The sequence below is a fragment of the Dendrobates tinctorius genome, unplaced genomic scaffold (genome assembly GCF_039654945.1).
Source record: "Dendrobates tinctorius isolate UK_male_01 unplaced genomic scaffold, ASM3965494v1 ptg000134l, whole genome shotgun sequence".
Classification (NCBI taxonomy): domain Eukaryota; kingdom Metazoa; phylum Chordata; class Amphibia; order Anura; family Dendrobatidae; genus Dendrobates; species Dendrobates tinctorius.
In genome coordinates, this window is record NW_027361802.1 from 24,325,059 (window position 1) to 24,348,452 (window position 23,394).

The window sequence follows — 23,394 nt, forward strand, 5'->3', positions numbered from 1 at the left end:
CGCGGCATGGTGGCTCAGTGGTTAGCACTGCAGCCTTGCAGCGCTGGGGTTCTGGGTTCAAATCCCAGCAAGGACAACATCAGCAAAGAGTTTGTATGTTCTCCCCATGTTTGCGTGGGTTTTCTCTGGGTACTCCGGTTTCCTCCAACTTTCCAAAGACATACTGATAGGGAACATAGATTGTGAGTGTCCAATAATGTCTGTAAAGCGTTATGGAATTAATGGCAATATAAAAATTAGTAAAATAAATAAACTATGAAAGAATAACGATGTGGCCCCTTCCTCACCGGACCTAGACTCCGCTGAGAACTTGTGGGCCCTTCTTAAAGAGATTTATGTTGAAGGAAAGCAGTACAGATCTCTGAACATTGTCTGCAGGTTGTGGTTGGTGCTGCCCAAAAAGGTTGAAGGAAATCTGTTACCAAGTTTTTTCTACCCCATATGGGAACAGCATAGGAGCAGAGATCCTGATTCCAGTGATGTGTCCCTTACTTGTCTTCTTGCTGTCATGTTATGTTGATAACATCACTGTTATAGCTGCTACAGATCTAGCAGTTCTCTGAATGCTGAGCTTCGTATAACACCATCTCCACCAGTGATTAGCAGATTTCTGTCCATGTCAGGAAAACTGCCAATCAGTAGTCTGTAGGTGCTATACAGAGTTCATGAATGTGGTTGACTACCTTGCAGCAGGTTTACTAGTTCTTGAATGATAATCCCTTTATCAGTGATTTTATCAAAACTACACTCCCTCTGTCCCTACATTATGCCGCTCTCAGATTGGGTGGCAAAAACTTGGTGATAGATTCCCTTAAAAAACTGACAGACTCCATGGATGGAAGGCTTATGTCTGTCACTGAAAAGACTGGAGGCTATATTGGTTTCTGATATTTCTTTTTTGAATGTTAGAAACGTGTTTTTATATATTTTGAGCTATTTGGTTATTATTCTCACTTTAACAGATGAAAATAATTGAGATGTTAAAGGGGTTGTCCACTACTAAAATAATCCCTTCTCAATCCGAATGTTTGACCCCCCCTTAAACTAAAAACACCTATATTGGCCTCGTTCCAGCGATGTCGGCACTAGTGGTCCCGATGCTCACAAGAAGTTGTCATGTCGCGTGAACCCTGTGCCTAACCAGCGCCGGCTTCCTTGCCCCCACCATTGGATGTATTGAATATTAACAGGAATAAAGGGCTGCGGCTGTTCTCAGATGTCTCTTCCTCTTTGGAGAGTATAGGTGTTTTTATTTTAACAAGGGCAAACATTCAGATTGAGAAGGGGTTGTCCTAGTAGTGTACAATCCAATTAAAATTGACATTTTTTATTTAGTTGCATAATAATTCTACTCAATAGTAGTTGGCCAATAATTCTGCACACAGAGGTTCTCTTAAAAAAAAAAAAAAAAAAAAAAAAAAAAAAAAGACAAAACCTCACTTTTACTTTCTTAAATATTCAGGTTTGTTAGACTTTTGGACTGGCCGACAACACTGTAGCTGTTTAATAATAAAATTGCCCAATAATTGTGCACACAGTATAGTGGGGACGGCAGTTTCTACACTTTGGTGCAAGCCAAGGCACCGAGGAAGATTACTGAGCGTGAAACGGACGTAAGGTAGGTAGCTGTTGTGAATTCACTTTCTGGCCTACCTCTGGTTGCTGGTGAAGGTAGTGGAGCTAGTTGTATTGACAGAGTGGTTCTCTTTCCGGGCTCCCTCTGGTGGTTACAGGAGGTAATGGAGCTGATCTAATTAACAGAGGCCTGCCACCTGATAATGAGGAGGACGATTGGACATTGGGAGTTTCTGACTGGATTTAAGACAGCCGACTCCCTCTATCCCTGCTGGTGATTTTTCCTGCCTCCTGAGGTCTTAGTTTCCAGCTCAGTCCCTGCATGCTCAAGCCAAGTGTTCTTTTGCTATGGTTCACATTTGATTTGGTTTTGTCTATTTCAGATTTGTGTGGTCAGCCAGCCCCGGCTGGGGCTGTGCTGAATTTCCATCCTTATGTTACTGCTTGTGCAAGTTTGTTTTGGTCCCTTATTAGATTGGCCTCTGTTTGCTTTGTTTTCAGAATATACCAGAGGGCTGAAATAGTGGGCAAAGTCTAGTGACTTCAGTATTTTTTCTATCAGATGTGTTGGGCATTTTTTGCAGGGTTTATTGCGTGATTGCAGACAGGGTCTTTCCTTTCCTGTCCTGTCTAGTTAGTTTGAGCCCCATCGTTTGCTCAGTCTATTTTCTTACCTGCATTTGTGTTTTCATCTTGTCTCACCAACAATATATGTTTGGGGGCTATCTATTCCTTTGGGGTCTGCTCTGGGGCAGTTTAGATTTCCCTTTTCTTGCTTTAGGCTTATTTAGTTCTCCGGCTGTGTTGAGGCGTCTAGAATCATCGTAGGTACGCTCCACGGCAACTGCTAGTTGTGTGGATAGGATCAGGTGTCTGCAATCCGCTTAGTTACCAACCTCTCTGGTTTTCTGTGGCTTAGCTTGGTCTTGCTTTCCTCCTCGGTGACCCAATCATAACAGGTAGCCATCTCTGAGCGCCTCCCGGCTATGCATCTGTGTGTGCGCCTCCCGGCTATGCATCTGTGTGCGCCTCCCGGCTATGCATCTGTGTGCGCCTCCCGGCTATGCATCTGTGTGCGCACCTCCCGGCTATGCATCTGTGTGCGCACCTCCCGGCTATGCATCTGTGTGCGCACCTCCCGGCTATGCATCTGTGTGCGCACCTCCCAGCTATGCATCTGTGTGCGCACCTCCCGGCTATGCATCTGTGTGCGCACCTCCCGGCTATGCATCTGTGTGCGCACCTCCCGGCTATGCATCTGTGTGCGCCTCCCGGCTATGCATCTGTGTGTGCCTCCCGGCTATGCATCTGTGTGCGCCTCCCGGCTATGCATCTGTGTGTGCCTCCCGGCTATGCATCTGTGGGTACCTCCCGACTAAGTTTATGAATAAATAGTGTTTTTTATTTTATGTCCCTGTGGTGAATGCCAATTTACGGCCTGTATAGCTGCATTACAGATTCTTACACCACAAACCTGCAGCATTATTGTGTGCACCTAAGTGTTACTAATTTTGGGTGGTGGAGGGTTAAGTTAACAATTAGAACCCCTCCATTGCGGTAATTCTTTCAGTCTGAGCAAACAGATGCTCACCACCTTACATTTCACACAGAAGAGCAAAGAGTAGTATATTAAACGTTAATGAGGAGAAAGTCATCAAAAAACCGGCTTCAGAGAAAGAGGAGCATTATTCCCGTACAGTTTACCTCCAGATGAATAGGCTCTGTAATCGCTAACAGGTAATCGTCGCCAGCACAGTCTTTTCCTTGCCTCGCTGGTTTTGTTGTACAGTGCCACTGATGACAGCACTTCATTATTCAGACAGTGCCAGGATAGAAGGGCACACAAAACGTAATGACCGGAGCATGCTAGCCTTTATTTACTGTGCTACAGTCAGTATGGAGACGGACGACAGTGCGAATGGGAACAAAAAGGTCTGGGCTATAGGAATATCTCACAAGTGAAAAAAGCTCAATATTTCTAGTAAGCCAAATAATAATAGAGAACTCTGTAGTAAGGGGTGATAGACTGATTTCACAAAGTAATCTGGAGACTAAAGAACGCGGTAATCAGTGACGACTTCTTTTAGAACACAGGATGGCTTATGAAGTTACCATACGAGACATACACCTCCATGGGCCACAACATAGCGGACGCTTCAGTGCAAGATGCAAACTTGTGACAATAGAAAAATGCACAGGCAGCTTTCCCAGAACCTCCGCTAGCGCCAGGGCAAACAAGCCTGAACAATGACAACACACTTGTAAGAAGAGGGCTGCCCGGTACTGTTGAGCATGCAGTTTATGCCAGAGTTCACATGGCTGAGACTCCCCGCCAGGGGCCTCCTGTTACAGGGAAGAGAGTTTGGATGCGATGGTGGATGACCTACATCCTGCAGGTTAATGTGTACACTTTTATCCCACAATATGTACAGCACGTCTGTACGGGACAGCATGAGCCCTGGCTACAAGGCGGTGTGCGGAGAGAAAACATATGCAACAACCGACCTGTCTACTTTAAGGCTGTGTTCACCCGACAAGTTTTCATCCAAGTTTTAACATCCATATTGAATGTTTTTCGTTTATCCTTTTTGGATTCGTATGTACTCATTAGATCAGTTTTTCTTAACCTTATTACATTCTTACCTGATTTGTTTTTGCCATCTGTTTAATATAAAACACTTTTCTCTATTGTCTCAACTCTTTTTTTTTAATCAATTAGATCCATTAAATTTTTTTTTAAAAGCTACTTCTTTTGGCAAAAAACATTCTGTTGCTTGCAATATACCAATCTGCCCCCTGACAAAGCAAGGGCGAAACGCGACAGACAAACGAACATGTGAGGAGATGTGGTTTTTTTCAACCAGTCTTATTATGTTTACTGCTTCTTATTAGTGATGAGCGAGTGTGCTCGAATAAGGTGTTATCTGAGCACGCTCCTGTCCTAATCGAGTATTTTCGGCGTGCTAGAAAAAAATTATTGCGTTGCCGCAGCTGTTCGACAGCTGCAACACATGCAGGGATTGCCTGTTTGTTAGGCAATCCCTGTATCCGAGCACGTTTGCTCATCACTACTTATCTTTTGTCCATGTGTGGTCTTATATATGGATGCATCAGGAAGGACTTTTAAACAATTACGTGCTTATGGCCGGGGTCAGACATGTGAGAAACTCGCACCTCAATACCCGGCACTCGGGACCGGAGTGTGCGGCTGTATGTATTTCTATGCAGCTGCATGCTGCGCTCCCAAGTGCCGGCGGCAGTGCCGGGTATTAAGATGTGAGACTCATCCGAGATTATCGCATGTGTGATCCCGGCCTATGAGTGAGACACAGTCATCTATGATCGATAAGGCGGATTCAATTAATCCTAGGCTGTCTTCAGTGAGGAGGTAGAGCTTGGACATCATTGGACCTTGTAAAAAGGCCAATAATCACACGCATACCTCAAAGTCTACCAAGGCCTAGTCAACAACTAGGCACAAGAAGCAAAGACCATCAGGATGAGCGACAACTGACTTCAATAGACAGGACCAATTGTTGTAGATTGACAGTTGGTCTCCTAAAGCTCAACCATTTAGCAGACACTCTCCAGCAAATTATAAAAAAGGTTACAGGTGACGACATATAGGACTTTACTTTTTTTTCTATAACTCTAAAAGTGGGTCATCATGTCCAAATATTCAGAAGGGTATAAACACTGCATTCAAAGCTCGAGTACCCCAGAATGTTATTCCAGAAAACCGAGCTTAGAAACGGCTCCTTTTTACACTGACTAAAACAAATGTAAATTTCTGCAATTTAAGTAGTCGCACTGGCAACGTCTGCCTTGTAGAGAGCCAAGAGTTTGTGCACACATGCATTACATTAATCTTTCCCTCCAAGCAGAATGCACAGCAACATTTTGAAGTGAAAACAGAACAATGCGTTCTTACTGAGCGTGACTGTCAATTCACCTCGATTATGCTTTTCTCCATTTATTTATTTTTTTAGGTCAGATGCCATGACTTCAATATACTGTAAAGGTTACACATTCCTGCACTTTACGGAAACTCAACTCTACAAGAAGAGGACAACAAACTCAAAGGAGGTGGCCGGAGAGAGGCGGGCCAAGAATGTACCAGCCCGGCACCGAGAAGATATTTGGGAGCCTCTAACAGCCAGAGACAGAGTGGAGGGGCCATGAGGAGGGACAGCCGCCTCCCATATCCAGGGGAGATCACTCAAGCATTACACCCCAGTAAGACACAGTCATTTAAATCACCTCCCTTCGCCCTATTCAAAATAAAATAAAATCAAACATACACATATTTGGTATTGCCGAGTTCAGAATCGCCCGATCTATCAATAAAAAAAAGGATTAACCTGATAGCTGAACAGCGTATCGAGAAAAAAAATTTCAAAACACCAGAATTATGGTTTTTTGGTCACTGCGACATTGCATTAGAATGCAAAAACGGGCGATCAAAAGATTGAATCTGCACCATAATGGTATCATTAAAAACATCAGCTCGGTGCGCAAAAAATAAACCTTCACCCAACCCGAGATCACGAAAAATGGAGACACTACGGGTCTCGGAAAATGGTGCAAATTTTTTTTTTTTTTAGCAAACTTTGGAATTTTTTTTCTCTTTCCCCCATGACGGCACCACTGAGATAGGGATCCGCCCTCAGTGACAGGATTCCTACAGGTGAAAAAGGCGGTACCTCTCTCCCACATCAGTTGGTTTGTCTGTTTTCAGGGTCCACGGAAGGGGCAAAAAGTATCGAAAGCCACACTGGCAAGATGGATAAGAGAGGCCATCACCCTATCCTACTCCTCTTGCGGGGCAGCCATCCCAGAGGACGTAAGGGCCCATTCAACCAGGGCAGTGGCGTCATCCTGGGCGGAGAAAGCCGGCGCTTCAATAGACCAAATATGTAGAGCTGCCACTTGGTCTTCCCCCTCTACATTCTTCAGACATTACCGTCTAGACTTGACCTCCTCTTCAGATCTCACCTTTGGGAAAAGGGTTCTGGAGGCGGTGGTCCCTCCTAGATGTACAATCTTTGTAATTCTCTCTGTGGTGCCGTCATGGGGGAAAGAGAAAATCGTAGTTACTTACCGATAACGGTATTTCTCTGATCCCATGACGGCACCCGTACATCCCCCTCCCTTTCACACACAGGTGTGCACATTAGAGTTAGTTAGCTTTAGTACTTAGCCACACGGTGCCTCTATTAAGCTTAATTTGATTAATTTTGGATTTTATATAACCAATTCAGTTGCAGCTGAGAGTTCTGTGTAATGCTCTGTAAACCAACTGATGTGGGAGAGAGGTACCGCCTTTTTCACCTGTAGGTTTCCTGTCCCTGAGGGCGGATCCCTCTCTCCGTGGTGCCGTAATGGGATCAGAGAAATACCGTTATCGGTAAGTAACTACGATTTTCTCCACTTAGATAAAGATAGAACCTAGACATGTTTAGTGTCTATGAACTTGGAGAATCATAATGCATTTAGTGAACCTAGCAAAAAATCCAAACAAAATGGGATTGCATTTTTTTTTTTTTTTTGCAATTTCACAGCACCAGGAATTTTTTTCCCGTTTTTTTTTTTTCCATGACATGGTAAAACCAATGGTATCGTTCAAAAGTACAACCAGTCCTGCAAAAAATAAGCCCTCCCACGGCCATATTGACGGAAAAATAAAAAAAGTTATGGCTCTGGAAAGAAGGGGCGCAAAAAACGAAAACCGAAAAAAGATCTGGTCATTACGTGGTTAAAAAGAAGTATTCGCCTTAGTGTTGGGTACTACATCTACATCCTGTAAAGAAAATCGCAAGCACGTGGATATGAACTCAGAAAATTGTATGCACAGTCTATCAACTGTATTACTATGACTGCGTCCTTCTCTAAAATAAGCAAAACATTCAGCGGAAGTTCTGTAGAAGTGACCCTCAAGTAACCAGAATGTAGTGCTGAGAACAGAGCACAACTGGATAAACAGAAGCTAAACACCGGACGCCGGTCTACATAACAGTACAACGTGGGCATTCTGAGCACTCATACAAGACAGTGTTCAGTGCAACGCGTAGCTCTAAAAGATGGGTGTGAAAAGGTAGCAGCAACCAGGTAAGGTGCTAGAAAGTCAGCAACACTGAATCCAGAGAAAATCAATAAATTAGTAATAAAGATTAAGAATCTGTCATCAGGTTTTGCTGTGATCTTAGGTCAGCATTAGGTAGGGGCTGAGTCACAGATTTCAGTGGTGTGTCACTTATTAAGTTGCGTGTCGTTTCCATACAATGAAGGTTTTATCACAAGGAGATTATCACTGCCCATACTGCTCATTCGACTGATAGACCGACCTCCTCTGATAAGCAGCTCACTGTCAATAGACAATGTACACAGGAAGCTGTGGTGTGGGCAGCTTTCTGAGCTCATGATACGTCCAAATAACTTTGATGGTGTTACAACTGCGGCACCCTGTAAACACTGTTGGAATCAGGGTCTCTTTTCCTAGATCAGGCTGCCCCCAGATGAGGTAGCAAAAACCTGCTGACAGATTCCGTCTAAAGAAAATGCAAGCAGGTTCACAGAACTGATTAATAGCTGAAACTTGTAAAACTGGATTTTCTTCTTCGGTCAGTTAGCTGTTTGCATACGAATAATCTCAAATGTCTACTGCTCACTGTAGCGCTGCAGGCTTATTTTCACACTACTAATAATCAATGCTGAGGACATTTTACTGGCACATTTGTTTTTTCAAATATGGGTTAGCGCTTTACCAATCTATTAAAGATACAACGGGGATCAAGACGTGTGGACATACCTGTTCTTAATAGAGGAAGCTACTGTGGATAAAGTCCTCCCCCATGGCTGCCTTGAAGCTAGGCCAGTGGGTAAAATCTTGGCCACCTAACTCCAGATCCTAATAACCGAGATGTCAAAAATGTCAAAGGCCATATGTTTAAATGTGACCCCAGCCAGCGAGGCCACGAACATTCCCGAAGGTAGGAACTGCTGTAACAAAAGTCTCAGTGTTTACCTAGAAAGCTACACTTCCTTAGAGAACTACAGAGCAATGTAAGATTGCTCTAAGAAATACAAGTTTTAATAGGTTGATAAATCAATATACGGTGTGACCACCATTTGCTTAGAAAGATTATCAATTCTTCTAAGTTTTTGAAGGAACATCTTTGAGAACTAGCCATAGATTTTCTGTGGATGTAGGCTTGGGCAGATCCTTCTCTTCATGTAAATTTGGGGCAATGGGCCTGTTGCAGAATACATTTGGAAACAGCCAGATGCCTCCCTGATGGTACAGAATGATGGATATGCATTTGCCTGCATTTCTCAGCATCGAGGAGACCATTTCCATAATTGACAAAATCCTCAACTCTTTTTGCAGAAATGCAGCCCCAAACTTTCCAGCTTTTAGGCAAACAAACTGACTTGTTACAGCAAAATATTTTACATTATGACTAACTAAGGCTGGTTTCACACTAGCGTTCGGCAGGGCTGCGTACTTCCTCCTTTCTTCCTCTGTTAAGCCCCGCCAACGGCCGCACCTCTTCCATTTAGCTCCGCCTACGTCGACATGCGTCCTGCATACCTATCTTTAACATTGGGTACGCAGGCCATGCAAATGTATGCGGATGCGTCGTTTTGACGCTGCGCTGAATGTAACAAGTTGCGTTCCTGTGCAGTCGCCGGACCGTCAAAACGAGGCATCCGCATACATACGCATGTCCTGCGTACCCAATGTTAAAGATAGGTATGCAGGATGCATGCAGAAGTGGGTGGAGCTTCAGGGAGGAAGTGCGCAGCCGTCCACTGAGCCCCGGTACGCAAGTGTGAACCCAGCCTTACTGAACAAAATCCTGCTGATAGGTTCGCTTTAAGGAAGCACTGCATGGCGGCGGGCACATGAACTCCACAAAGCAGTATTCTGATAGCAACTTCTGGATGAAAATTGGCCAATTTTTTTTTTTTATATGACTCATATGCAGGATTAGTTGAAGACTTTCACACACAGTACATATTGGCATACAACTTTCATTTAGCTACATATAGGTCATAAAAGTCCAGTGGAAACATTACAAGATACCGAATAAATGTTCTAGCATGTATGAGAAGACTGTTCAAACAATTTGGCCACACACCCGTCAGAGCAGAACACATGCAGTGAACTTATGTGGCCCACGATAACGGGCATATCCTGCTAGGCTCTGCAGACTGTATATGAGCCTTACATTAAATGTTTAAGTCGGGAAGATTTCCCAAAGTACACCTCTGACAATACAACAATTTTTGTCATTTCTGTTCACAGAAGTGTCATGGCTTTTCTATTTTCACCATTATCATCTTGCGCAAATCAGGAGTTTCTTTCTCCATATTTAGAAAACATCTGGGGTATATTCTAAGGCTATGTGCACACGTAGTTTTAAGGGCGTGCGGATTTTGTTGGAAAATCTGCAGGTAAATCCGCAGGACAAAAGTCCTGCGGTTTATCTGCGGATTAGCCTGCGGTTTTACACCTCATAATGATAAGGTGTGAAACCGCAGCGGAAACCGCACAAAGAAATGACATGCTGCGGATTGTAACCCGTGGAAAACCGCGCTGAAAAATCCGCAGCATGTGCACTGTGGTTTTTTTCCCCCATAGGAAATAAAGGTACTGTACAATGCAGCAGAATCTGCGGCGGACCCACAGAGCCAAAACCGCTGCGGATCCGCAGCAGAATCCGCAGCGTGTGCACATAGCCTAAACCAAACTACAACAGATTTGACATTTGTCCTGAATGGGGTGTCCATCTGTGGTATAGCCTGTCAGACGCAGATATAGACTGTACTTCTTAATATTCAAATACAGAATATTACCTTTCAAAAGTGGTGCGCATGTATGGGAGGTCATAGCAGGTGTGACGGTGCACAAGAATGCTGAATACACGAACCATAGAAAAAAGGAATTGTCGAGCGAGTGCAGGGCACCTGCGCGGGATTCTGCAGCCACGACTGCATGTCACAGTGAGTGAGAATTCCCTGTAAAAATTAATTATGTCATCACAAGCAATTTTTTTTTTTTTTTTTTTTTTTTTTAAAGTTATTGAATTTTTTCTTCCCAGTAGAACAAAAACTATGCATGTTTGGTATCTGTATAACCATAGTGACCTGGAGAATGAGACTGCCAGGTAATTTTTACAATAAAATGAAAGCTGTAAATAAAAAAAAAATGCAAAAAAAAAAAAATTACGGAATCGTGCTTTATTTTTTTGCCATTTTGCCACTCTTGGAATTTTTCCTGCTTTCCAGTGCATCATATGATAAAATGGATGGTAACATTCAAAAGTGCAACATGTCCCTTAAGAAAACAAGAGGCAGGATTACAATGTTAGGGAACACAGGATCCACCAGTCACAACTGGCTATGCTACATGTTAGCCCCATTCACAATGACCTCTGCCCAGGCTCATTAGATGCTTCAACACAAACAACAGCGTCAGTTCCTCAAGGCAATATACATGTATTGATTCCTGAAACAGGAAGCTGGAATCTGAAAAAGCTCCAGTGGCTAGTGAGAAAAGTGCAGGATTTCTTTTTTTTTATTTTTAATACGGGGGGGGGCAAAAGTAATAAAATATGAGCAAAATCTGGCCACTTGATTTATTTTATAGTCACTAGACTTCAACAAAAGACTACTGCTGTACCTGTCAGAGACACTGACAATGAAAGGTTATATTCGGACGGTTTGATATCTGCAGATTAAAGATTGAAAAAAAATTAGCTGATTATTTCTTAACATTGTTAAAAGAAACATTATTGTACAACTACATAAACAGCCCCCGAGTCCTCCTCCCTTTCCTCTACTTGTTTCATACAATTGTCTCAGATGGTAATTAGGGCTGTTGAATTTGGCCCGGTTTCAAATCTCAGCGCTTTGAACAGCCAAGTTTTCTTGAAGAACCAGATATGCTGAAAAACATGATATGGCTTCTCCCTTTCAAACGGCTCTAGCGAGAGGAGCAGAGGAGGGAAGGGGGAGGGGGACAGGAAGTTGACTGTCAGCCGGACTTGGATAGGAGGAAAGGTAGGTTTTGTTCTCAACAGGTTCAGGCGCTAACCATTTTAAAAGCCTTCACCTTGTAAAAAACAGAACTGGCAATCAAACTTTCATTACGCCTGGTATATCGTCCAGCACTGTTAGAAAGACTATTTCCTGTATGAAATGCTTTGGCAATAAAAAAAAAATCAGCAAGTGTTTATAAAGTAGCTAGTCTGCATCGTTGCCAGATATGCAGAGATCCATAAGGGGTGGGCTTATAAGATCAGATGCAGGCAGATCACTACAACCTCGTGGACAAATATGTATTGATTAAGACATTGAAAACGTAAAGTATTTCGGCGATCATTCCATCCCATGCTATAACACTCGCGTTTGTGAATGCAGCACCCCTCCTGGCCTGCACTTTGTCGCTATATGCTAGGAAACAAACGACTGGCATGCCATCAAATCTGACAGCACGGAGAATGTACAAGCGGTACTGCCATCATTCAGTTGCTATGATACTAGAAGGAAGGAAGGAGGAAGTCCCAGAGCCGCACACGCTGATCTATTAAAATGAACATATTTTCTGCTCATCGGCCAGGCTCTGATCTGCCATGCCGTGCAGAAGTTTATTTATCTCAAGCTGACACAGTTGGCGGAGAGCGAACTGAATGAATTAAGACATTTCAAACAGATCATAGAAGAGGAAACAAGAAACATCAATGGAGAAGATGAAGTGACAAATGGCCCAATGGGAGCATTACTTATAATCACTTCAATAAGCACTTGTTTCTTTGACTAGGCTGCCACTATGGAATAAGGGCAATTTGTACTACACGGACTATTTAACTTCTAAAAGGTTCATATAGTTTATAACATCATATATATCTACTTGTGGGACATTTAAAATTGACCCTCCACCATGGCGCTGAAAAGGGTCTATACATTTTCCCTGTATAGATGCCTCCTGCTACCTTCTCCACTGACCTCAGCATTCCGATCATCCTTCAGTTGAGATGCCTGTTGCAGTGGCTTGGGGAGCATAGTCTCCCCTAATCTTTCCTGTGCTCTGGAGACGGTTTAGACTGCTCCCAAAGCAGAGACCATCTTTGATACACAAGGAATGAAACAAAGGTCTCAAGGCAGCAGAGGGAAATGGAGGCGATTAGATAAGCTGACTATCCATTGCAAAAGTGTGCTCACTTTTTAGTTCCAGTGTAGGGTTGCTTTGTGTGTTTTTTTTTGGCCTACAGGACATTCCTGTTCTCCCTGAACTCCTCTTTTGCCACTACAATTTTTTTTACGCCAAACCTAGAAGTAGTAATGGGAAAGAAAATGAAAAGACTGGCCATTTCTTTTGCTAGATTGGCTTCTTGCTCAGAAAGCTGCATCAAAGCTCCAGTAGCATTTTTTCAAGCTCTGTTTGCATCTCGGTATTTTAGGCACGTCTATGGTATATGTCAGGAGTATCCCCTGAAGTATATCATTATAAGGAATGTAGTGGCTATGTCAATCATTGACACCATTGAAAAAAAAAAAAAGAAAACGGTCATGCAGTATAATTTTCATTACTGTGCCCCACAAGCTGATATATTTCGTATTGAGAGTATGCAAAAGGAACACTTTTAGCATAAAATGAGGCTATGAGTGCTTATGGGCAAGTGCCTTTAAAAGAGAGATGTGAAAAGAGACTTGTACAGTTGTGCCACCCCCCCCCGTCAAATTTCCTACTCCCCCCACTATTCTCGGAGGAGCAGACAAATTAACTCCTTTTCAAGCTTGTGACTAGAAGAGATAAAAAAAAAAATATATAAACAAAACAGTAGAAGAATTCATGGAGCATCCATGTACTGACGTTACACCTTACAAGTTATCTAACCACTAGGAGGTTCATTGTAATGTGGCAATATCGCTTTACACGTTCTGGTCAAACTATTCACTAAAGCCCCCGTCACACAGTGATCTGGCTAGCGAGATCGCTGCTGAGTAACAAGTTTTGTGACGCAACAGCGATCTCAACAGTGAGATCGCTGTGTGTGACACTTATCAGCGACCGGCCCCCCTGCCGGTTATCGCTGATCGTCCTGGAATGGTCAGGACATTTTTTTGATAGCTGGTCTCCCACTGGCCAGCACGCATCGCGTGGCAGGCGGGAGACCAGCGATCAGCCGCTGGTAGCTAAGGTAAACATCGGGTTTCTAAGGAGCGCGCAGCGTTTAGAAACCCGATGTGTACCTTAGTTACCAGCACGCTGATGCAGGGAGCTGGAAACCAAGGAACACATCAGGTTTCGAAGTGCCGCGTGCCGCTTAGAAACCCGATGTGTACCTTGGTTACCAGCTCCCTGCACCAGCACGCTGGTAACTAAGGTACACAGTGGGTAACTAAGCGACGTGCGTCGCTTGTTACCCTCCTGTCACTGGTGCTGATCGCTGGTGAAGCTGCCTGTTTGGCAGCTCACCAGCGATCATGTAGCGACACACCAGCGATCCTGACAAGGTCATATCATTGTCGGGATTGCTGGTGCGTCGCTATGCGTGTCAGGGCCCTTAGAAACCGGTTAATTTTGGCAGCCACAATAGATCAATGTCATTTGGATGTGCTTTTTTTTTTTTTTATAGTTATGTTACATAACCAAAAATATGATGCTGTAATACTTGAGATCATTTATAAAACAGCCTTGGCATTAAGACAGCAGATCGTCTGGAACCAACTCAGTTGGTTAAGCATAATCAAGTTATAGTAGTTCTTGTTTTGCACTGAAAAGCCGTGAATTACTGGTGCATACAGGAGGTTAACTGAAAATGAGCCTTCTTAGTGCACATTGCTGTACCATATAGAGGAGACTGAGGCTGCGCTGGACAGGGATCCTGGATTAAATGAGTAATTTTTTAAATTTTTCTTATATTATTTTGCCAATGAATGGAAGCTATCACAAGAGGGGCTGTGGGGACACCGTATATGGGAGACTGCGGGGAACACCATACTATATAGGGGACTGCGGTGACCATACTATAAAAGGGGCTGTGGTGACCACACTGGATAGGCAACTGTGGTAACCATATTGTATAGGTGGCTGTGGTGCACATCACACTGCATGGGAGACTGTGGTGGAAATCAATGCATATTGGGGGACTGTTGTGGATATCATACTGTATGGGTGACATCATACACATAGGGGGACGATGTGAGGAGGGGGGTATAGTTTGCAGAGAACAACGTGGTGGACAGATTGAGGTTATAGTGTGAAATGAGGGCACAGTATAGAGAGTGGTAAGTTAGCATGGCGGGTGGACAGTGTGGAGATATAGAGAGTGTAAGGGAAATCAGCGGAGAGCTGACAGTCATGATATAGGCCATGGTTCATAAAAGTGGACGGTGTGGCGGTTACAGCCGATAATGGCAGACAGTGTGGCAGGTGTAGCTCATAAAGACAGAGGGTGGAGGCCATATACCATAAGAGGCTTATTCAAGTAATAATATGGACAGATGTTTTCATGCTCAGGACATTTTAATAATGCTCTTATTTTTAAGAGCATTGTGGGGATGTGCTGCAAAAGACTGGAGAAGAGGGAATCTGCAGAGACTAGCTGTGGATGTGAAAAGTCATAATGGCATCTGGAAAAGATGTAGACGAAAAGAAAGAAACAACTCAAATCAGATGTCGTCATTGGAGTTGAGAGAAACAGGTCGGCCAGATTCATAAGTTGCCGACTTATGGCAAAGTCGGGTTTCGACCCGACCACAGCGTGAAGTCGGCCATGCGGTTGGCAAAACGAGCGCCAAAGTCGGATTTCCCAGAATGCTTGCATGTGACTTTTTTCAGCCACTGAGCAAGGATGTACATTGTGGGCATCGAGAAGACATGTGCAGCGTCCGGGGAGAGAGAGATTGATTTCGTGCACTTTAAAAAAGCGGTCCGGCATGAAGGTGTGTTTACTGTCCTCCACTCCCTGCCGACTTTGCTTCCCCATTGACTTGCATTGGGTTTCGTGTTTCAGTCGGCCTTCGACTTTTCCCGATAGTCGGCCGATTTTGTTCGACTCGACTTTTGAGAAAGTCAGGTTTCATGAAACCCGACTCGACCCTAAAAAAGGCAAAGTCGCTCCTCTCTAGTCGTCATGTATAAGGTATCTAAATGTAAAGGTTTACTTGTTAATACTGACTACGTCTCATCACTTAGCACTGTGATTCAAGTATGGTCTGCAGTCTGATAAAAATTGATAACACCCAGTATCTCCTCACCAATGTTGAAGACATACTGGGAGTTGTAAGGTTCATAAGATACAAATGTATATGGGCCTGACTTGACATTACAACTGATTGCTGCACGAAGTTTGGTGATTTATTCATGTGCTGATGGTGGTTCTGGGGATGCATTTATCTACTGATGGTGGCTCTGGTGCCATATTTATATACTATTGATAGCTCTGCTGTTCTATTTATGTACAGTTTATGATTTTAGTTTCATGTACAGATTATGGTTCTGGTGATGAACACAGCACCAGAGCAACCATCACTGTTTGGCTTCCATTAGGGTATCTGCCAAATTCTGGACACGTTAAATGAAACCAAACTGCCCTCATTATAGTTAAATTATATTAGTTTTCCTGACCATCCTTGGGTTTGACATTTAAAAAAATATGTGGTAAGGGATGAATGCTGCCACTTTTCTCCAGTATTGTGTAAATGGTACACAAACATTGAATGATTCTACAAGGTCATTTATATGGATACACCCAAATAAAGTGGGAATGGTTGGTGATAACTTCCTGTTTGTGGCACATTAGTATATGGGAGGGGGAAACTTTTCAAGATGGGTGGTGACCATGGTGGCCAATTTGAAGTCAACCATTTTGGATCCAACTTTATTTTTTCCAGTGGGAAGAGGGTCATGTGACACATCAAACGTATTGAGAATTTCACAAGAAAAACAATGGTGTGCTTGGTTTTAACCTAACTTTATTCTTTCATGAGTTATTTACAAATTTCTCTTTGTTTACAGCCATTAACATATCGCAGGTTAACAAGTGTGGAGCGGCTAGAAATTGTGTTGATGTCTGGTGAACGCAGTACCCGTGTCACCCATCTCCCATGCTACAGTTAGCAAACTGCTTGCCAAGTTTCGTGAAACAGGTTCAGTGTTGGATTTGCCAAAATGTGGACGCAAGAAAACTGTCACTAATGAAGAAACATCAGTGGCTGTCCTAGCTTCATTCAGCAAGAGCCCACAGTGTAGCACTCGCCGCATGTCACTGGAGAATGGCATCAGTTGAACATCCCTTCGACGGATATTTGCTACTCACAAATGGCCCCCTTACAAAATCCTGCTGCTGCAGCATCTCAACGAGGATGACCCAGATCGGCGCGCTGAATTAGCAGAATGGGCAAAACTAAAATTAGAACAGAAGCCTCAGTTTACACAGAACATTATGCTTAGTGATGAGGCAAACTGTTTTGTGAACGGTGAATTTAACAAACAAACCAACCGCTATTGGTCTGACACTAACCCAGAGTGGATAGATCCCTCCAAGACTGTTGGAGCACAAAAATTGATGCTATGGTGTGGTATATGGGGTACAAAGATAGTGGGGCCTTTCTTCATCAATGGAAACCTCAATGCCACTGGATATGTGAAATTGCTACATGATGATGTGTTACCCTCTTTATGCACTGAAGATGGCACGTTCCCTGAGTTTTTCCAGCGAGATGGTGCACCACCACATCATGGGTGTCAGGTCCGAGCATTCCTACATGCACAGTTTCCTGGAAAGTTGATTGGTCGTCGTGGGCCACTTGAATGGCCACCAAGGTCTCCCGATCTGATCCCCTTAGACTTATCTTTAGGGTCATCTGAAGGCAATTGTCTATGCTGTGAAGATACGAGATGTGCAGTATCTGAAACAACGGATACTGGAAGCTTGTGCTAGCATTTCTTCTGCGGTGTTGCTATCAGTGGGAGAAGAGGGTTGCACTGACAATCCAACATAATGGGCAGCACTTTATGACCACTTTTAAAATGTGTTCAAACTTGTAAATAACTCATGAAAGAATACAGTTATGCTAAAACCAAGCACGCCATTGTTTTTCTTGTGAAATTCTCAGTAAGTTTGATGTGTCACATGACCCTCTTCTTATTGGAAAAAATAAAGTTGGATCCAAAATGGCCGACTTCAAAATGGCCACCATGGTCACCACCCATCTTCAAAAGTTTTTCCCTTCCCATATACTAATGTGCCACAAACAGGAAATTGATATCACGAACCATTCCCATTTTATTTAGGTGTATCAATATAAATGGCTCCACCCAAAAAAAAAAATTAAAAAAACACTCACTTTTGAGCCTCACCCCTAAAAGTACACCACTTTTTTTTGATGGTCATTCTCCTATATAGCTTATAGGGGACATGAAAACATACATATTCATGTAAGTGTTTGATATTTGATCAATGGATTTCCAAAAAAAAAAACAAACAACAAAAAAAAAAAAAAGTGTGACAAATATGAAAATCTGCATTTTTAATAGGACTACAGCTCCAGATGGCAGTGGATTGGATAACCACAGCAGAGGCAGATGCCCACTGGAACAGTGCATTGTCAACAACCTGCTTTTAAGAACATGAACAAAAAACGTTTGAAAAATAAGATTTCAGCATGCAATCGGTTCTTTAATCCAATAAATTGAGGCCAAAGATATGTTACATGTATGTGAGTAACATGATGGACATCACAACTCACTTCTTATTGAGCATTTCTGAGATTAGACTCAAGAATAATATACAGGTGCTTCTCACAAAATTAAAATATCAAAAAGTTAATTTATTTCAGTTCTTCAATACAAAAAGTGAAACTCATTATACAGAGTCATTACAGAGTGATCTATTTCAAGTGTTTATTTCTGTTATTGTTGATGATTATGGCTTACAGATAATGAAAACCCAAAAGTCTATCTCAGTAAATGAGAATACTTTATAACACCAGCTTTAAAAATGATTTTAAAATATGAAATGTTGGCCTACTGAAATGTATGTTCAGTAAATGCACTGGTGTCTCTCATCTTCCTCTTGACAATACCCCATAATTCTCTTGGGGGTTAAAATCAGGGGAGTTTGCTGGCCAATCAAGCACAGGGATAGTGTTGTTTTTAAACCAGGTATTGGTGCTTTTGGCAGTGTGGACAGGTGCCAAGTCCTGCGGGAGAATGAAATTTCCATCTCCAAAAGCTTGTCGGCAGAGGAAAGCATGAAGTGCTCTAAAATTTCCAGGTAGATGGCTGCACTGACTTTGGTCTTGATAAAACACAGTGGACGTATACCAGCAGATGACATGGCTCCAAAAACCATCACCGATTGTGGAAACTTCACACTAGACCTCAAGCAGCTTGGAACGTGGCCTCTCCACTCTTCATTCAGACTCTGGGACCTTGATTTCCAAATGAAATGCAAAACTTACTTTAATCCGAATACAACACCCTGGACCACTGAACAACAGTCCAGTTCTTTTTCTCCTTGGCCCGGGTAAGACACTTCTGGCGTTGTCTATTGGTCATGAGTGGCTTGACACAAGGAATGCGACACTTGTAGCCCATGTCCTAAATACGTGCATGTGTGTGGTGGCTCTTGAAGCAATGACTCCAGCAACAGTCCACTCCTTGTGAATCTCCCCCAAATTTTTGAATGGCCTTTTTTATAATCTTTCAAGGCTGCGGTTATCCAGGTTGCTTATGCACCTTTTTCTATTACACTTTTTCCTTCCACTCAACTTTCCATTAATATGCTTGGATACAGCACTCTGAACAGCCAGCTTCTTTAGGAATGACCTTTTGTGACTTACCCTCCTTGTGGAGTGTGTCAATGACTGCCTTCTGGACATCTGTCAAGTCAGCAGTCATCCCCATGATTGTGGAGCCTACTGAAACAGACTAAGGGACCTTTTTAAAGGCTTAGGCTAGTTTCACACTAGCATTTTGAGGCGCAGCGGACGCTCGCCGGTAAGCTCCGCCCCTGTCACGCCTCCTCCGGTAAGCTCCGCCTATGGAAGCATGATGCTGCATGCGACCTGTGTTCCCTATCTTTAGCACTGGGTACGCAGGCCGTGCGCAGGTAGACTTTTGCCGGTGCACGCGTCCTTTTGACGGTGCGCCGACCTGCGCCAAACGCATCGTGTTGCATTTTGGCGCTGCCGGCGCACCGACAAAAGGATGCATGCGCCGGGAAAAGCATACCTGCGCACAGCCTGCGTACCCAATGCTAAAGATAGGGTACGCAGGTTGCATGCAGCGTCATGCGTCCATAGGCAGAGCTGAGGTGCGGCAGGGGACGGAGCTTCACGGCGAGCGTCCACTGCGCCTCAAAACGCTAGTTTGAAACTAGCCTTAAAAAGCCTTTGCAGCTGTTTATTGTTAATTATTCTAATTTACTGAGATAATGACTTTTGGGTTTTCATTGGCTGTAAGCCATAAACATCAAAAAAATAAACAATTGAAAAATATATCACTCTGTTTGTAATGACTATATATGAGTTTTGTATTGAAGAATTGAAATAAATTAACTTTTTGATATTCTAAATTTTGTGAGAAGCACCTGTATGTTCAGACATGGCAGAGAGGCCTATCATGAGAAATTCTCAGGTTTTTGAGAACACTTGGATGAACGTATGAATCAAATATTCATCAAGGGTTAATGCTTGAGATGAAGAATATTGTGTGATACAAATCTTAACTAGTTGCTAGATTCTCCCCCAGCCTGGGCTCCAATACATAGTGGCCATGGTGTAAAAACCAACAGTAGAATGTGACAGCTTTATTTTTAGCCTAGGTTCTCAGGAACTATTAATGTAAATAATTATGTTACATCAGACATGGCATTGTGATATTACACTTTACAGTTTTAAAATCTGCATAGCTCCGATAATACAAGAAATCCAATTATTTTCCTAACATATTACATAACGTTGCAGTCATCTACAAAAGGTGCTGTTGTGTAACCGTGGAAGACCTTATCGTGGCGAAACTTCTTGGTCACTCTTTTAATGATTTATCCCTGGATTCAGAACTTGCATTTTAAAGTTAAAACATAAACAGTTTCCAAAGAGAAAGTCATGAGACTGCAAACTGGTGAGGCGCTCCAGCCCAAAAACCACCATTTAGCTCCTCAAAAATAAAAATAATTTCCATATGTAGACGAATGCTTCGTGAAGGATTAAAGTGTTTCCAACGCTGTAAACAATTTAAAATAAACTGTACTATACCTTAACTAGTCCATGGTGGCAGATTTCCTGGGGATCTGATATCTGTTGTTATTTTTTGTACCTACCGGATGTAACAATGAAGGCTGCGGCTCATCAGCAGCCATTGCTCATGTGACAAGAATGTCACAAGATCGTTGAGTGACACAGTGCTCATGGTGGATCCTGTCCAGTAGCCACAAGCAATACTAATAGTCTATTCGCCCTTGTTTAAATACCAGGTTTTTCTCATGCAACAAAAATCATACCAAGAATCAGAAAGAAAAATAATGTGGTTGTATAAATATTCACACCCATAAACTAAAGCTGAAGCACCCTCTGAATTTAAGACTGCATTCAATCTTTTTGGTAGTAGTATATTACCATGACACGTCGTTGCAACTTGCTCACTCTTCCTTGCAGTAGTGTTCCAAAAATGTCAGACTGCAAGAGCATCTCCCATGTACCGCCCTCTTCAGGTCACAGATTTTCAGTTCATTTCCGGTCTGGGCCATTACAAAACCTTGACCTTCAAAAGAAGCTTGAAGATTTTGATGCAAAACTGACTGATATTTGGAGCATATCATAAATCTATCTTGTCTAAAGCCAAAGTTCCAGCTGCCAAAAACAGCCCCAAAGCATAATGCTGCTTCCATTGTGCTTCACTGTGAGTATGGTGTTCTTTTGGGGTTGATTAGTGTTGGCTTTGTACCAAATATATCTTTCGGAATTATGGAGAAAAAGTTTAGCCCTGGGCTCACCAGACCATAACAGATTTTCCTACATGATTTTAACAGACTTTATGTACGGTAATTTTTGGCTAAACATAGCTTGGATGTTTTTCTTTGTAAGAAAAGTATTCCATTTTAACACACTACCCCACAGGCGAGGCATATGAAGAATAGGGGAAATTCTTTTCACATGCAGTACACAACCAGTAGTTTCCAGAGTTTCCTGCAGCTCCTTTTATGTTGAAGGCAATTTGATGCCACCCAGGCCAATTTTCTTTTTGTCTTCACATCAACTTTTTTTCAGGGACATCCAGTTCTGGGTAATGTCACTGTTGCGGCAAATTTATTCCACTTCTTAATAACTTCTTTGCAGTGTTCCATGGTATATATAATGGCTTGGGATCTTTTTGAAAACTTCTAATAATGGATCCCTCAGCTGTTTTGTCAGCAGTTTACAGACCATGAATTTTGCTTTAAAATGCAACTAAAAGTGTCAGGAAAATCTATCAAAACAGTTAAACTTTATAGTCAGGTAAATCAGAATCACTATAAATCAAGGCAGTTGTGTACTGGCTAATACTTAATATGAATATAAAAGTGTGATTGGCTAATACTGAACACAATCACATCCCCAAGAGGGTGTTCACACTTCTACAACTGAATTATTTAAAATTTAATTTTTAATTTTCACACAAAATTATTTTGGTTTGTTTCTCAATGGTTTTCTACAGACTATAATTGACAAAGGCATAAACAGTTCTGAAATGAGTCTTCTTGGTATGATTTTTTTTTTTACATGACAAAATACTAGCATTTGAACAGGGGTGTGTAGACTTTTCATCCACAGTAAATATACTTTTTCTTATTTTATTTAGCAAACAAAGCATTCAAAAGGAGTTATAAAATCATGCACAGAGACAAGCCATTTAAGTTCTACGTAATGCAGCCATTTTTTCAAAGCTCCACAGGCATCAAATGTTTAAGACATCTGGACATATTGGTCAGTAAAATGCTAAGAAAAATAAATATTGGAAGAGTGAAACAGAGAGCAATGACCCAGAGTTCATTCACACATGCAGATATCACCAAGGCATTAACTCTTTACTTAAGAAATCTCAAAAGCATAATTATTTAAAGCAAAGGTTATTGAATGGAGCCTATTGGCATGCAGCATGAGCACATAGTGAGTCGTGGAGCACACATCTTGTAGTGCTAAAGAAGCTTGGAGGATGGAGAATAGAATGTTTGATCTCAGATCTGAATATTTTTCTAGAGTCGTGGTCTGAATTTCGCGATTCTCACTCATTCTATTGTGTAACTAATTTTGTTTTCAGGTATTTGGAATTGATTTAGGATTTGGTCTAGTGCCAGAATTAATTTAAGGGTCTGATCTGACATCTGAAATAATTTAGATGAAAAAAGGGAAGGGAGAAAGGAGAGAGTCCGTCAGCTCCTCAGACACTATCTGCACCTGCAGCAACAATAGAAGATCAGAGCATGGAGACGCCCAGATCAGTGGCTGCATAAGGCCATAAAAAAAAAAGCACGAGATCCTCCAGAGATGCAAAAAAAAAAAATAAAAAAAAACTTCACATTTATTAATTGCTTTTAAAAAAATAGGGTGATGATGGCAAACCACATGTAATAAAAAAAACATTGCATTTCGGAATAAAGAGGATCAAATAGAAAATGCCTGGCCCTAAGGCAAATGTTTAAAGTCCCCACGTTCTTGGGCATCATTACATTGACAGCATAGTATTTGACAGCAGAAATGGGGCACTTGGTGCAAGAGCAAGCGCGGCATAGGTGGATACAGTGTTCAACTGGGGGCACATGTTGC

At 42.4% G+C, this 23,394-nt stretch overlaps 1 protein-coding gene across 1 annotated transcript in view; it reads right to left on the bottom strand.

Moving 5' to 3' along the window:
- The window catches only part of LOC141048321 (guanine nucleotide-binding protein subunit alpha-14), a 233,328-nt gene that overhangs the window by 26,112 nt on the left and 183,822 nt on the right, over nucleotides 1–23,394 (bottom strand). The gene's annotated exons all lie outside the window — the stretch shown is intronic.